The 16379-nt window shown below is 44.6% G+C and overlaps 1 long non-coding RNA gene across 5 annotated transcripts in view; it reads right to left on the reverse strand.

Annotated features, from left to right (window-relative positions):
• The window catches only part of LOC102900985, an 807705-nt gene that overhangs the window by 653499 nt on the left and 137827 nt on the right, over positions 1-16379 (reverse strand). For all 5 annotated transcript variants that reach the window (XR_006590330.1, XR_006590331.1, XR_006590332.1 and 2 more), the window contains exon 8: positions 6663-6743. This is a non-coding gene — a long non-coding RNA (uncharacterized LOC102900985). The remainder of the gene's footprint in view (positions 1-6662; positions 6744-16379) is intronic.

The following is a 16379-nucleotide window of genomic DNA, read 5'->3' on the forward strand; positions in this document are numbered from 1 at the left end:
TGCTATTCCTGCCGCCTAGGGCAGCCGGGTCCCATCTCTCTGCTCCAGCTGCACCTTGACCTCTTCTGAACTCTCTCTACTCATGCAGGATCTAAGCTGGTCTCTTTGAACCTACGGTCAAAGCCTTCTAATGTTCCATGCTACTGCTCTCAGCTCTGAGGCGTTCGCTGGCAGGAACCTGCCTTTATCCATGCCTGCCCTTCCTACTACTGTTTCTAGCATGGAAAACGAATAAGCAATTTCTAAACACCTCAAGTGCACCTGTGGGTGTGCAAATCGCTTACCATTACAAAGCGTGTCGGTTTCCTATGGCTGGTGTGACAAATGACTACAAACGTCATGACTTAAAACGGCGTAAATTTGGGGCACCTTGGTGGTTCAATTGGTCGAGCATCCGACTCCTGATTTCGGCTCAGGTCATGATCCCAGGGTGGTGGGATCGAGCCCCACGTCAGGCTCTGCCATGAACGTGGAGGCTGCTAGAGGTTCTCTCTCCCTCTAGGCCCCTCCCCCCGCACTTGCTCTCTTTCCCTAAAAATAAATCTTTTAAAACATAAATTTATTAACAGTTCAGAGGTTGGAAGTCTGAAATCACAGGGCTAAAATCAAGCTGGTGGCAGACCCACATTCCATTGGGAGGTTCCCTGGGGAGAATGGTTTTCTTCCCCTTTCTGCCTCCTGGAGGCCCCACCATTCCTCTGCTGAGGGTCCCTTCAATCTTTGCAAAGCCAGCAACACAGAGGCTTCCAATCTCTCTCCCACTCATTGTCTCCTCCCCTCGTATTCCCCACCTCCCTGCCCTGTCAACTCTCCAAACCTGCTTCTCCATCACATCCTCTTCTCTGACCCACACCCTCCTGCGCCCTCCCTTACAAGGACCCTTAGCATTCAATTAGGCCCGTGCGGGTAATCCAGGAAAAGCTCTCCATCTACAACACTTAATCACACCGCAAAGCCCCTTTTGCCATAGAAGATAACATTCACTGGTTCAGAGGATTAGGACGCAGACATCTTTGGGGGCCAGTATCTGACTACCACACAAAGGACACTGTGAAAACGCACCAGAAGGCGAGTCAGAGAGCTCTAGCTCTGACAGCGTTACTTCCTCCTCTGTGACCTCGGATACATTGCCTAACCTCTCTGAGCATAATTCTTCATCCCTAAAACCTCACAAAGGTACTCTCAGAAAAAGATTTACATTTAAGGAGTCCTTTAAACATCAAAACACAAAACAAGTACAAAGTCTTGTTGTTTCAGTTTTTTTTTTTGTTTGCCCAGGCTTGGCAGCTGGGCGGCTTTTTAAAATGGTCTCAAGTGAGGTAAGGAGCATACACACACACACACACACACACACACACACACACACACACACACACACACACACAGAGCACATTTAAAACACCACAAAAAATACTACATCACAAAATTAAAGGATATGGCCAAAGCTGCATTTGAAGGCAAAATCACAACTGAATTTTTTTAAATAGATACCTGTCTATTTGAGCACCTGTTAGATACCAGGCACTATCATATTTGACTCTGGAAGCTACCCTATAAGGATACCTAAATTACACGAGGCAATGCAGTCTTAGCGATATGAGACACAGCCAAGAAGTGGCAGAAGTGAATTGAATTTAAAGTGCACTTACTCACATCCTCGTCAGCCTGGCTTTATCAGGGCAGCAACTAGTTTTGCTGATTTTCTTCTCATCTGACATGGCCAAAGGTAACACTCTTCTCATAGTCCCTCAAGGCTCCTTCTAATGTCCATGCACACTAGCCTCATTTACAAGGGCCAAGGCCAGCATCTTTTTCAGATGTCTGCCCTCAGGCTTCCCGAACCCATTCAGCCTCTGGAGGAGGCGAGCTGTGGTCCCTGGGATGTTAACATCCCCCCTGCAGATAGCCCTTAAGCACTGGCTGGCAGGCGTGCTGTACTGACAGGGAAAAATCTGGTATAAGATGGCCAACGGGACTGATAGGGAAACTCCAGCCCGACCGAAGACTCCCGTTCCGGTCTTCTTCCTACTCCACTTGCCGCGCATGCGCCAAATTGCTACTAACGCGGAAGTAACAGACTATCATTTGTGCACGGGCTCAGACCTGGAGAGTGATCTCTTCCGGAGCCTGCCAGTGTAAAATAAACCCCCTGCCTTCCGAGATCTCTGAGTGCTGCTTGGTTATTCTGCCGGGTCATCCAGACCAGGTTCCCTTAACAGTGTAAATACCCCAGATTCCTCACACCGGATGGGATAATTTGGAGCACGTGTTTTATACCATTTCCTACAGTTTCCATTTGGGATTTGGTTTTAGGTGCCACTGTGTCAGCTAGCTTAGTATCTCGTCCCTTACAAGTTTTCTTCTCTTAACTACACGCATAGGGTCTGCTTTCCGGGGAGAGAAGTCACAAGGACATGTAGATAAGGGAACCTAGAGAGATAATGGTTCCTGACATATGTAAGGAAAAAACAAAACCCTTTACTGAATTAAAAAGGAAATAGCATTAAAAACCATGGCAAGTAAAATTGACACCGAAAAAAAAAAAAAAGGGGAGAACAAGCTTGGTGTGCTTTTCACAGAACACCAACTAAAAGAGCAAATACAAGTTGAAGGGGAAGTTGGTAGCAAAGAAAAACAAATGGCAAAGCTCCAAGTCCAACATATGGGTAATCGATGTTGCAGAAAACCAAAACAAAGGAAACAAAAGTAAAATGCAAAGCTACAATGAAGCTGAATAAGTTAATCTGTAAGCAAAAAAGCAGGCAGAATCAACATAAAGGAACCAATAGCTAGACAAAAACCTGTTTCACTGTGGTTGTTTGTGTGCTTTGTCTTTTAAATCCAAGAACAGATGACAATTAAGAGGAGTCAGGTAGAAAATGGTGGTTAACCATAAAGGAAGAAAAATCAGGCTGGCCTTCCAAGAGCACAGGGCGGAAGAAAAGTGAACAAGGCCCTTGCAAACGGTTTTTCGAACATGCATAGCCTGAGAATATTATACCCAGCCAAATGGACAGAAGCGTCTGAAGATAATTAAATGACATTCTTAGATAAGTAGTGACACATGAATTTTAACATTCATTTATGATTGTAGGGAATAAAATCACTAAAATACTAGGGGAAATAGAAAACAATAAATCCCAAATCTTTCATTTAGCCTGGATTAAAATCGCATTTAAAACAAAGGTCACAGGGGTGCATGGGTGGCTCAGTCAGCTGAGCGTTCCACCCCTGATTTTGGCTGACATCATGATCCCAGGGTCATGGGATCCAGCCCAGCAGCAGGCTCCTTGCTGAGCACAGGGAGCCTGCTTAAGGTTCTCCCTCTCTCCCCCTGCCCCTTTACCATGCTCACATGCTCACCTGCTCTCTCTCTCTAAAATAGAAACAAACAAACAAACAAAAAGAAACAGAGGTCACAGATGAACTTGAGAGATTACGGAAGTTTGATTATTGATATAAAGCTTCAAGAATCTGATGCACAAACCATGACATCCAAGAATATAAAGGTCAGAGTTGGAGAAGAATCCGATGCTTTAAATATACCAAGAAATTAAATATTAGCGATTCATTAAAGAAACATTGAATTCTGCCTACTTCGTTTGAAGCTATTCAGTAAGATTCTACTTTAACTTCACTCGTTTATTGCTAATAAGGAATTTTTATTTACCCTTTGTGTTTTTGTTTCAGGGAGTGGAATTTTAGTTTACTCATCAAATGTGACAACCATGAACGTTCTGAAGTTGCTGTAATTATCTCGACTGACACAAAAGCAGTCCCTCTTCTCCTGGAGTTGAGAAACCGGCAGAAAGCGCCTCTCTCCTGCCTTGTACAAATTATGGCAGAAGTGACCATAAACGGTCACTTTAACAGAAACATTTTAAAATCAGGCTGCATCGTCACTTTTTCCTCATCAATATGCACAAAAACAGAACAAGAGATAACTCAAAATGAAGAACTCGAACATTAGCACCTTGTGTAAAATGACTGGTGGTAAAGACTGAAAACTTCCCTATTGTTATAAGATACCTATTTTGTGTAAATATGTGTTTATATTTATACAGACCACAAAAAGCATCAATACTAAAATTTAAATGAAACTGTACTTTCCAATTTTTTCTTGTGTTCATTTTTCCATTTTTCTAAAATGATTTTATATTCCTATCATCAGAAAATAAAGCCACTTACTACCCAAACAGCATATTGGTGAAGTATTTGCAGCAATTATCATAAACGCGGGCTCAATATCTTCTGTGTAGAGACTCCATAAGAAATACATGGCAAACAGCATAAACTCATAAAACAAGATAAACAACTAATTAAAAAACACCTTTAATGTAGAGAAAATATATGTGAATCTTAACACTAGCTTCACATAGGATTTTTTCAATTCTAATACTTTTCCACTGGAATAATACATGTGTACAATCCTTCTAGAAAGCAATTGCACATGAATCGGAGCCTTTACATGTAAGTCACAGAGCTGTAAAAAAGTATCAGAGGAAAGTATAAGGGAATTTGTTAGTGATCTCAGGAGGGAGAAGGTCTCTCTAGACAAGATAAAAAAAATAGATGCCAAAATAGAAATAATGACACATACACCCACACTAAAATTAAAATCGTTCTATGATAATAGACCTCACAGCTAAGTTGAAAGCAATCAAGAGATTGAGAAGCAGCGTGAGCCTTCCAGCCAAGGATGAGGAGTTCAGCAAATCATTACCCTAAAAGCAATTCTAAAGCTGAAAAAAATTAACAAAAACAACCATTTCAGAGCCCCGGACATCACCAAAGGCACACAACAACCTGCGAACTGTTTGTGCGTATACAACCGCTAGACTTTCGCTAAGAATAGGGGGACTCTGCAGTAGTCTCGCCCTGGACTGCGACCAGAACTGACTACCCACCACCATCACCACCACCACTGCCATCACCACCACCATCACCAGAGGGCTAGTGCCTAGCTGGCAGAGATCCGGCCAGGGCGGATAGCTTTGAGGAGTGACAGCTTCACATGCCCACCAGGACAATGCCCAAACCTGCAGGTGTTATCAGTGAAGGTGACTATCGTGGAGGCAGGGAAGGCCCATGGCTTTACTTGGTTGAAGTTGTGGTCTTGGGGACAGCACATTCCTGGCTGAGGATGCACATGCGTGAGCGCACACCCGCGCACACACACACACACAGAGCAGGGACTGAGCAGGACACAAACACAGCATACCCCTCCAATGGAATACTATCCAACAGCAGAAAGAAATAAAGTCCTGACACATTACAACATGGATGAACCAAAAGACAATTATGCTAAATGAAAGAAGTCAGATGGAAAAGACTATATGTTGTATGATTCCATTTAGTCCAGAAAAGGTGAATTCATTGAGACAGAGTACAGACCAGTAGTTGCTAAGGGCTGGGAGGTGGGAGTGTGGACGAACTGCAAATGGGCACAAGGAAAACTTCAGGGTTGGCAGAGAAGGTCTGAAAGTGTACTGTGGTGAGGCTGCACAACTCTGTAAATTCACTTAAAATTCTTGAACGGTAGACTTATGACGGTTGCATTTTATGGTGTGTGAGTCATACTTCAGTACAGTTATTTTAAAAAAGAGATAGGGAGACAATATTTGCGACATAGCTGAAAAAAAGCTGAACGTCCATAATGTACAGTTTGACACCTCGAAAGAAGAAACTCGGCAGGCAGACAGGCCGAGACAACTACAAAAGCCGCATGTGAAAAGGGGACCAATTCACCTAGAAATGAGGGGAAAGCAAGACAAGACAAGACCGCATGGCCTTTTTCCATCTTCTCAAGTAAAAGACTAAAGAAAATGTCTTGTTCCCATTTTACAGATTGGAAAGAGAAGGTCAGAGTTTCAAAGTCTCGCCCAAACCCGTCTCTTCCGGCGGTGAGTGAAGGTTTGCCACCATGAACTTGCACGGTCCCTCCCCCACAATCTTGTCCCTATCATCCCCAATCCAGCGTCTATGTACACAGTGAAGATATTGAGACATTACAGGTTGGGAGGGACTGGGCGAGGCTCGCTGAGCTCCGTAACGCACTCTGTCAGGCATTTGTAGTATTCTTATTAACACCTAATGGTCCATCAAGGCTCATTATGGATTTTTGTTTTGCTCTTCGTGGCTAGATTATTAAGATTTCATTAATGCCAATTTATCACCAGGGCCCTAAGTGTAGCTAGTGTCGCCATCGCTTGTGGTAGAAGCCGCGGTTGGTGCAGTTTCGGAGATTTCCCCAACCCCCACCTCGGGCCGCAATGTCAAGGACCCTCCTCTGTCAAGAGAGCCGGTGCGCAGGGGCTGGCGCATCACGGCCTCTGCAAGCACCGGCTTAGAGCCAGAAGTCCTCGGCTATCGCCCCAGCCTCTCCCTTGTGTTTCAGTCTCCTCTCTTGTAACAAAACCACCCCTCCAATCTTGCTGCACTTGGAGAGAACGGAAGACAGGCTGGGTGGGAACAGGCTTGGAAAACGTGGCACAGAAATAGGCTTCGTTAGAGACAGGGCCTACCTTAAGCCGCGTAGAACAGACACCCAGCCTCAGCCTTTAGGAAACCACATTGATCTGGCTTTCAAAAAACAGAGCCAACCCAAAAGCGACCTGGACCAAAAATACTGTATTCAAAATAAAAGGCAAAGATCTCCTTACCTTGACAAAAGCCTGCAGTCCCAGGGTTCTGTAGCAAGGATGCTGGGTCCGTGCAGATCTTCCCACAGGAGACTGCAGAGCCTGGGAGGGAAGAGTAAGTTGGAGTATTTGGGACTCGGGAGGAGCGACCAGCCTACTGTCTTCCCATGAGTGCCGGCGGCGTGCAGCAGGTGAGAATGAAGCCCGAGGCATGATTCTGAATCAGAGTCACCTGGGCACCAGTTTGCTTGGCATTAAAAGCTCCCCTAGTTAATTCTGATATTTCCTTAAGTGCAGGGCTCCTTGTCTTACTACAGAGGATCTCAAAAGTAACTGTGTATCAGGATCACAAGGAAAGTTACTAAAGACAAGAGCCCAGGATCCTTGAAATAAGACAGAGGACTTTGTATTTTTGCCAGGTTCTCCGAGTGATCTTGATATGACCCAAGATTGGGAACCAGTGAATCAGCAGTTTGGCAATGTCTGCTGGGTCAAGCCATCCAACCATCTGGGGAAGGAGCCACTATGAGCTAAGTGGCGTTACCTGTGCAGTGCCTGGCTTGTAGCAGGTCTGAGTAAATAACCACACCTGACTTACCTAGCACACGCTGCAAGAGAAGAGAGTTCTGGCGCTTTAGGACGTTGGACACAACCCAGAGACTCCCTCTATGCATCGGTTTGTAAACTACGATCAGTTTCCCATATCTTGCTTCAGCCCCATGCAAGAACCACCCATGGACATGAACAGTGGATATCCAACAGTGCCTTAGTATCAACAGCTTAACAATGAGCATTAAGGGAACAGTGATGCTAGGGGGTGGGGGAAGGAGCAAGACAAGGGCTATTTACTAGGAAATCCCTCCCTTTGGGGACTTTCTGTGCACTGCCTGTCTCAAGGTATTTGTAATGAAATCTTCAAAAGCTGGGGATGAGTCAAAACAGGGTTTGTGTTAACAGAGATCAAAGCTTCTTACCATTCTAAGGGCTTCCCCAACACAGTGTGTACTAATTATTCAAGGATAAAATGGGGTGACACAAAAATCATTCATTCATTCATTTATTCGTTCATTCACTAAGTGCACAACACTCGAGGATCTGGATTCTGGGATCAGGATGCCTGGTTCTGCCACTTCTAGCTACGTGTTTGCGTTAATACCTGTGTGTCTTAGTTTTCTCTCCCATTAAGTAGGGATGACAACAGTATCTACCTCCTGGGGAATCTGGGAGGACTTGACACGTTGTGTAAGTATCAGGACACTGTCAGACGCATTGTAAGTGCCATGTAAGTGCTGCCTGTTATAATTCATTTACTTTCTCACAAGGCATGCTGGAGATGCACACATGGAAATCCCCACCCTGCACTCAAGGGCCTTCCAAACAGGCAAAGGAGACGGGCAGGCGAGAGTCAACTGCTACAGTCCCGTGTGGTTGGGCTACAGGTCAGAGATGGCAAGTAATGACGGAGGGAACGCAGATGCGGGCGCAGAAGCCAAACGTCCCAGAGCGTCATTTGGTGGGAGAACCGGGGGACTCTCAGAAGCTCTCCCGAAACAGAGCCCCCAAGCATGAGCCAACTGAACAATGTGAGGGGTAGTTTTCAAAATGCATATTCCCTGGACCCATCCCTGGAGACTCAGAGTCCCTAAGTTTGCAAAGGGCCCCAGGGTTATCCATTTGCAGTCCCCCTAGCAGGTTCCAATCTTCAGCCAGGCTTGGTGGGCACCGGCCTAGGGGTAGAAGATGAGTAAGAAAAGGACAGGAAGGAGCTCATGGGTGAAGAGAGAAGTGGGCAGAGGTTGGGGACCCCACCACATGGCCTGGCCAGACCTTCAGCTTGAATCCTAATCTAAGTCAGAGCCCTACATCCCCACTGCATGCTAGATGCTCTCCCTCCAGTCCGAGTCAGAGCCCGAGAGTCTCTGACCCCTGTTGCTAGTTTTGGACCACTTCTCTTCTCTCTTCCTTCAGAGATATTCCCCCACTTTGGAAATGGATAATTACTTAGAGTGTTGGCTTGTTTTCTTGCCTACCGGACATGAACTCCATTCTCTGCTCCTTCATCACTGGGTGGCAGGCACGCAGCATGGTGCCTGGCACGTAAGAGCAGCTCAATACACCTGCTGCCTCACGAGTGATCTGGGTCACTGCATCCGCTGGGTGAGGACAGCTCAGGTACATCTGAATTTGTTTACTCAGAGTCACAGACTTCTGCCTCCCAACCACTGTCAAGCTCAGGCCCGACTCTTTTTGCCTCCTTGATGCTTTTTCACCATTTTTTTTTAAATTTCTCCGAGGCTGGTGCTTCTTCACAGTAAATTGTCTTAGTGTCTGGAAAGGCCTTCCGTGCTCGATCTGAGGCAAGCCCACTCACTCTTGGACTCTACCTTCCGAGCACTCCCAAGGACTCTCATCCTTCCGAGATGGCGCTCAGGGTAGAGTTCCATTTTAAACTTGATGGGTGAATTCTTCCGTTACATTTGAACCAAGCTGACATAAGAAGAGCACGCAGCCCTCCTGTCCACAAATTTCATTTCCCCGATCATGAAAAATGCGGACTGTACGTGAAAAACTCAGAAAAACAAATGAAAACCATAAATTGAAATAGGGCCTCAGAATGTACCTTTCCAAACCCAATGAGACCCGTATTTCAACTGGACTAGGAAAGATCCCAAGAGTGTGATAAATATTGCCATGAACTCTAGAGGCCTGGCAGATAACTGAGGAATCAGAATGCGGAAGGTTAAAAGGAATTCCGGTCCAGGAACTGTGGGCCCAGATGTTAGTGTCATTTGCCTTAAATAGAAAGGCCAGGTAAAAATGATTCCAACGGAAACAGAGCAGCACTACCAAACTCCAGCCAAACACTATCATCCACCAAAGCCAAAAAGCAGTTCTGTCACTCATCCGTTCGACAAATCTTTAATGAGCATCTTCTATGAGCCAGGCACGTCCTAAATCCTGGGAATATGGCACAGAACCAAACTGACAAAAATCCCTGCACTTAAGAAGCTTATCTGCTCATGGAGGAGATGCACAGTAAACACGTAAGTGACTTTATACTGTGATGAGTAGTGGAAAGTGCTATGAAAATAAAACAAAACAGAGCCGGAAGAGAGAAGATGCCAGAGATGGGGGGATGCTTGGAACAGGGCGGACAGAGCTAGACTCATGGAAACGGCAGCATTTGATCAAAGATCAGAAGGGGGTGAGGGATTGGGACGCCTACGTGCCTCAGTCAGTTAAGCGTCCGACTTCAGCTCAGGTCATAATCTCACAGTTCATGGGTTCGAGCCCTGCATCAGGCTCTGTGCTGACAGCTCAGACCATGGAGCCTGCTTCTATCTCCTCCCTCTCTCTGTTCCTTCCCCACTCACACTGTCACTGGTTCTCTCTCTCTCTCTCTCTCTCTCTCTCTCTCTCTCTCTCAGAAATAAACATTAAAATTAAAAAAAAAAAAAAAAAAGAGGTGAGGGACTGAGTCACGTGGATTTCTGGGGGTAAAACCTTCCAAAACAAAAGAAACAAAGTGTGCTAAGTTTGTGAGGTGGGAACAGGTCTGGAATGTTAACACAAGGTGGCTGGAGCAGTGTGAAGGAGGGCAGGAGAGAAAGGTGGGGCTGAGCAGAGACTGCAGGCCGGCAGGGAGGCAGAGGCTAGCACAGTGCAAAGAACTCGTCTTTTTTTTTGGTGGGGGGGTGGGGGGGGCGGTTATAATTCTATATTATCTTTAGTTTGTTGCTCAAATTATTCCAACTTTGGCTATTGGAATCTCTTCCAGGTGGGCTCCTGTGTTCAACATGCCCTTTATCTTCTTTATTATTTTTTTAAATATAATTTATTGTTAAATTGGTTTCCATACAACACCCAGTGCTCATCCCAACAAGTGCCTTCCTCAGTGCTCATCACCCACTTTTCCCTCTCCCCCACCCCCCATCTACCGTCAGTTTGTTCTCAGTATTTAAGAGTCTCTTATGGTTTGCCTCCCTCCCTCTCTGTAACTCTTTTTTTCCCCTTCCCCTCCCCCATGGTCTTCTGTTAACTTTCTCAAGATCCACATATGAGTGAAAACACATGGTATCTGTCTTTCTCTGCCTGACTCATTTCACTTAGCATAATACCCTCCAGTTCCATCCATGTTGCTACAAATGGTCAGATTTCATTCTTTCTCATTGCCAAGTAGTATTCCACTGTATATATAAACCACAATCTCTTTATCCATTCATCGGTTGATGGACATTTAGGCTCTTTTCATAATTTGGCTATTGTTGAAAGTGCTGCTCTAAACATTGGGGTACACATGCCCCTGTGCATCAGCACTCCTGTATCCCTTGGGTAAATTCCTAGCAAGTGCTATTGTTAGGTCATAGGGTAGATCTATTTTTAATTTTTTGAGGACCGTCTACACTGCTTTCCAGAGCGGCTGCACCAGTTTGCATTCCCTCCAACAGTGCAAGAGGGTTCCCGTTTCTCCTCATCCTCGCCAGCATCTATAGTCTCCCGATTTGTTCATTTTAGCCACTCTGACTGGCGTGAGGTGGTATCTCAGTGTGCTTTTGATTTGTATTTCCCTGATGAGGAGTGACGCTGAGCATCTTTTCTAATGTTGCCCGTGAGACGAAAAAGTTAACGAGAGTTTGAGAAGCAAAAAACAAAGACCAAACTGAAACTTCCATCTCCTGCAATCAGAAACATGGTTTGAAGATGGCTAATGAGCCAGCAGGGTAGCAAGTGCCTCCAGACACAATTTAATGTCACCTAAGTTCTTTGGCATACCGGCAAGGGCGCCCCACATTTGGGCAACACAGCACAACTCTTTCCCTTGAATTCAGACACGGTTACTGGTCCACTTGAGAATAGACTTCTTTCACCAGAAATGAGAGAAATTGACATTTCCAGATATTAAATGGGTTCCCTGTTATTTTTAGGGCTTGGGCAGCTGAAGCCGCTGAACTCAAATGTGCTCCCTTGATCAAAGAGGCCTAAAAGGATTCCCCAGCCCTGAGAGCTGTGTCTCTAATAGGATTATGCCTGAATTAAACGACGGAACCATTTATGACTTAGGGCACTCTCTGGCTTTGAAGTTTGCCTCAACAAATGATCCATTTTTATATAAACCAGAGCTGGAGAATGACAAGGAAGCCTGCAAGTAGTCCCAAATGGAGAGCTTTGTACAAGATAATCGGGGGAGAAGAAACATTTGAACTAACACTCTGGATCTGCCTTTGAGCAAATGATGGCATGGAGAGAAAATGTTTTTTCTCTCCTGAAGCATTTGACAAGGCTGAGGTCATTTTTTTTACTCAGAAGCAGAACGTGTCCAACATCTTCCAACCGTGTGTGTGTGTGTGTGTGTGTGTGTGTGTGTCCGTGCAGGAGCACATGTGTTTTCACGAGCTTAGTGCAAACTCCCTTAGAGTGTTTTTTCAGTCAACATGCATCAGGTACCCACAGGGTGTCAAGTGGAGAGAGGTTAGTAAAACATGGGTTTTTTCCCCCTCAAACTGCTCACAGAGAGAAGAGGAAGGAGACACAGAAGAAGGGGAAGAGGTAGATGGAGGGGAGAGGAGGTGGGGGGAGGAAGAAAATAGGGAAGAGGAGCAGGGACAGAAGTCCCTAGCTCTTGACTTTGGCTTGCCCATATAACTTGCTTCGCCCACTGGCGTGTGAGCAGGAGTGATAAAAGTCTTGCCAGGGGGTCGAATGGCTGGGTTCGCCGGCTTGTCCCTCTGCCATCGCCATGAGAAGAGCAGGCTTCGGCTAGCCTGTGGCTCCAAGGAGGATGAGGGACACGTGGAGTAGAGCCACTCCCACTGACTCTCAGCCAACCCACCGTCATGTGGCCATGACCAGCCAAGTTGACCAGAGTCACCCAACTAAGTGCAGATGACTTCATCTGAAACACAGATGCTGAAGAAATAAAAAAAAAAAAAAAAAGATTCTTTTAAGCGCATGAATTTTGGGAGGTGTTTATACAGCAATGGTTAAATAACACAAGCGTCATCTTCATTTTACAGATGTGGAAGCAGAGGCTACAAGAGGTTAACAATCTGCTTTGCTCAAGGTCATTGTTCAGTGCTAGGATTAACAAGCAACTCTGTCTGGACTTTGAAGCCCATTCTTCATTGTTATGAAATTCTACCCACTGCTGAATCAATTCTTAAATGTTAAGTCATTCTCCCTACAGCATCAGTTGTTTCCTTTATATTAGAGAGTAACCTTCTAGTGACAAACTAACAGATTCACAGAAAAAGTCAATAGGACCTTTCTGACTAGGAAAATATATACATAAACCAGTGTCACATAGCTCAAGTTCCTCCAACAAAGCCCTGTGGGTCTGACAGCAAACACAGAAAAGACTTAAATTTTAATTTAAATGTAAGGGTTTCTTTTGGCCCTGTAACAACTCATCTCTCTTTAATTTATCAGGAGCCCCAGTAATAAAATAAGACCCAAATCTTCCAAAGTATAAAATATATCTACTCTCAGAAGGTTTGCAAATTACATATTAGTTAGCACTGACTTTCTTCTCCTGCTTAGATTGCCTTTTGGCTGCACCAGAGCTAGAGGGATGTGATGCCAGAATCACCTGACGGTTTCATGAAAAAAATCCACCAGTCCAAAGGCAAAGCCTGTCCACCCCCTCGCTCCAGACCTCCTAGAGCTCCGTGTGAAGAGATGCTGACTGAGTTCCGGTGACCAAGTGAAATGGATGTTTTTACAGAGTGGCTGATGTCCCACTTCCCTGGGGAGGTCGGAGCAGGCTGACCTCCCCGGGCGGTGCACCTGCTGTGCGTTACATGTGTGCCTGCTGTCTGCATGAGCTTGTGGATCTCACCTAGATCATTTTCACAGCATCTGTGAGATATACAATGTCCTCTTTTTCGAAGTTAGAAAACAGAAGACAGGAGAGCTTTAGGAACACTCACACCGAAGTTACTCAACTAGGAAGGAGGAGAATCAATATTCGAGAACTTTTCCAGCCCTGTACCTTACGTGGTGCTTCATTAAAACACATTCCTAAGTGGAAAAAAATAATAATTTATGAGTTAAAAAAAAAGCTTCTGTTGAAGTACTGGGGTTGGTGAATAGGAGACTGTGTAAGATAGGATGCTCTTAGCTGCATGTAAGAAAAAATCAATTAACGGTAGCTTACGTAAGGAGATGTAAACGTTTATCTCATGTAACAGAGAGTCCAGAAACGTCGAGACTCCAGGGTTGGTGGATTCAGGGACAGGCACCGAACGCAGCAGAAGTACCACCACTCTTGTGCCCTCAGTGGACAGGGCCCACCAGCCACAGTATTCTTTCTGCGGAGGCCAGACGTCCTCAGTCTTTCTTAACTTGGTTAAGAAAGCTATTATCAATTAACTAGAGTTGGCAAGTGGGATAAAATGCATTCTTTTCTGAATCTGACTCTTGCCCGCTGAATAAATAATGCCGAAGCACCTGCCATATCCCCAGCAATCCTGACAAGCAAAATAGCGGGAAATAGAACAGAAACAGAGCAAATGGTGCTGACCCTGGACAGTCCAAAATCTTGCTGGAGAGACAAAATACAGACACACGAAACAATGAACAGATTTATTTTAAAGCTGCATTCCTGCAGCTAGTAGAGAACAGACTGTCTTCATCACTGGTCAAGAAGATGCTCTGTAAAGGGATAATACGGAGAGTTCTGTGGTTTTCACTTTTGACCTGGGTCTTGCAACATTCTTACTAGTGGAGCCCCCACTTCAATCAGAATGAGTCTTGTACTGATTTCACTTTATTTTTCTATTTATAAACTATCTTCCCAAAGCTAGAGAACTTCTGACAAAACACAGGACTTTTTTTTTAGAAAAAAATAGGGTTTGTGTATTAAATATCGATTTGTTCAACCATTAATAGAATGATGTCAATGTTCATTATGCTGTGGAATTTGTTTCAGAATTCTGACCATGATTACAAAGATTTATTTTTATTTTATTTTATTATCTTATTTTATTTTTTTACAAAGATGCTTTTAAATGAACATATGCTATTGTTTCCATTCAGACCTAAAATAACTTTGAAAAAATACTTCATTTATTCAACTTGTTTACAAAAATTCCTGTTCCCTCCTTCCAGGTGCTTCGTAACTTAGATAAAACCCAGATTCACAATAATGATTGCAGATTTCACGTTTTGCATCAAATTTCATTAAAGAGATATCTTGCTTTGGACTCTGAAGATACCCCTGGCTGAAATTCCAACTGTGCTGCGGGATTTTAATATGAGATCTGCGTGCACTGGTGTGTAACACCTCATTTACGGAGTCATGGGAATGACAATCACATCCTTGGGTATCTGGGATGGCCTGTTCTCAGCCAGGGAGCCAGATGGAACACCACCAGCATTTAGAGACCAGACAGATTACCAGGAAGAGGAATGGCTGCATGTGGAGTCAGGCACAGAGTCAAGAAAAATGTAAATTTAAGACCGAGTGAAAATTTGTCATGTCACAAATGCTCAGACTTCTTTGGCCACTAGTCACTTCCGTGGTCACAACACAGCCTTGTACCACACCATTCACCGTCATCACTGCCAAAGCACTATTTTCAGTGGGCTATTGCTAACCCAGCTGTGGGCCCCCACCTCTGTTTCAAGCCAGCACTGCCCCCTCCCAGTCTTACCTTCTCCAATGCTGCCAGTGATATTTGGTTTCAGTTTATAATATAATCCATAAAGTATGCAAGCCATTTATTTTTCAACTTTTACAACTCGATCTTTAAAACTCTTTGGAGATTTTATCTTCCAAATTTAGTATTTTTAATTTTCCTGATGGTAGTCTACCTTAATTTGGCCAATAAGGGCAAGTAATGAAGCTTTAGGAACCCTGATAAGATATAATTTATTACAATAAATATAATAGAGCAGGTTTCAGTTAAATGTAATTTTTTTTCTTATTGTGAAACAAAGACATGCTCATTACAATCAATTCAGACCCTCTCCAAAAGTATAAGGAAGAATTTAAAAGTCACGTTCAATCTCCCAGAATAACCATGGTTAGCATGTTGGGGCATATCAACGAAGACGCACTCACTCTCACGTGCCCATATGCACACGTGAGCACATTTTCCATAAGATGGGATCGTGCATACTTGACTGCCAGCGTTTTTTTCACTCAATAATATACCACGGGCATTTTTTCCCAAGTCAATAAGCACAGATTTTCACAATCAAATTAAATGCTGCAGGAGATCCCACCTGCTGACTGACGTACCAAAATGCATTTTGCCAATCCTATGTTGATTATTTAGGGTAATGCCAACATTTCAATGTTATAAATCACCTTGCTGGGAAGATGTGCTAGTATCCTTCCCCAGCCATGACCTGGCTGACCTCTCAAAAACAGAATAATGGCCCTGCTCTTCTGCCGCTGCAAAACCTTTTACGCTCACCACCGTCTGCGGACATCACAGCGGAGAGGACCCAGTGCCTGCGAACGCAGGGCCCGCAACTAAGCGGAGCACCCCCGTGGTCCGTCTGCCAGGAGCTGAGGCACAGAGGTCCCTAAAGACTTCTTCACGAGTTTACACAAGCTGTTCTCCAGAGCAGCTCCAGAAGTAACTGGGAGACTGGAAGGTGGAAAGCTGGAAATCTTACCCAGTATTGTGAGGGACAATTCAGAGAAAGACTGTTCTCAGTCCCATTCCTGTGACTGGTCTCTGAGTGCTGGGAGGAAAACTTGCATCATAAAAAGAACGAACAAACGGTCGT

The sequence above is a fragment of the Felis catus genome, chromosome E2, assembly GCF_018350175.1.
Source record: "Felis catus isolate Fca126 chromosome E2, F.catus_Fca126_mat1.0, whole genome shotgun sequence".
NCBI classification, from domain to species: Eukaryota; Metazoa; Chordata; class Mammalia; order Carnivora; family Felidae; genus Felis; species Felis catus.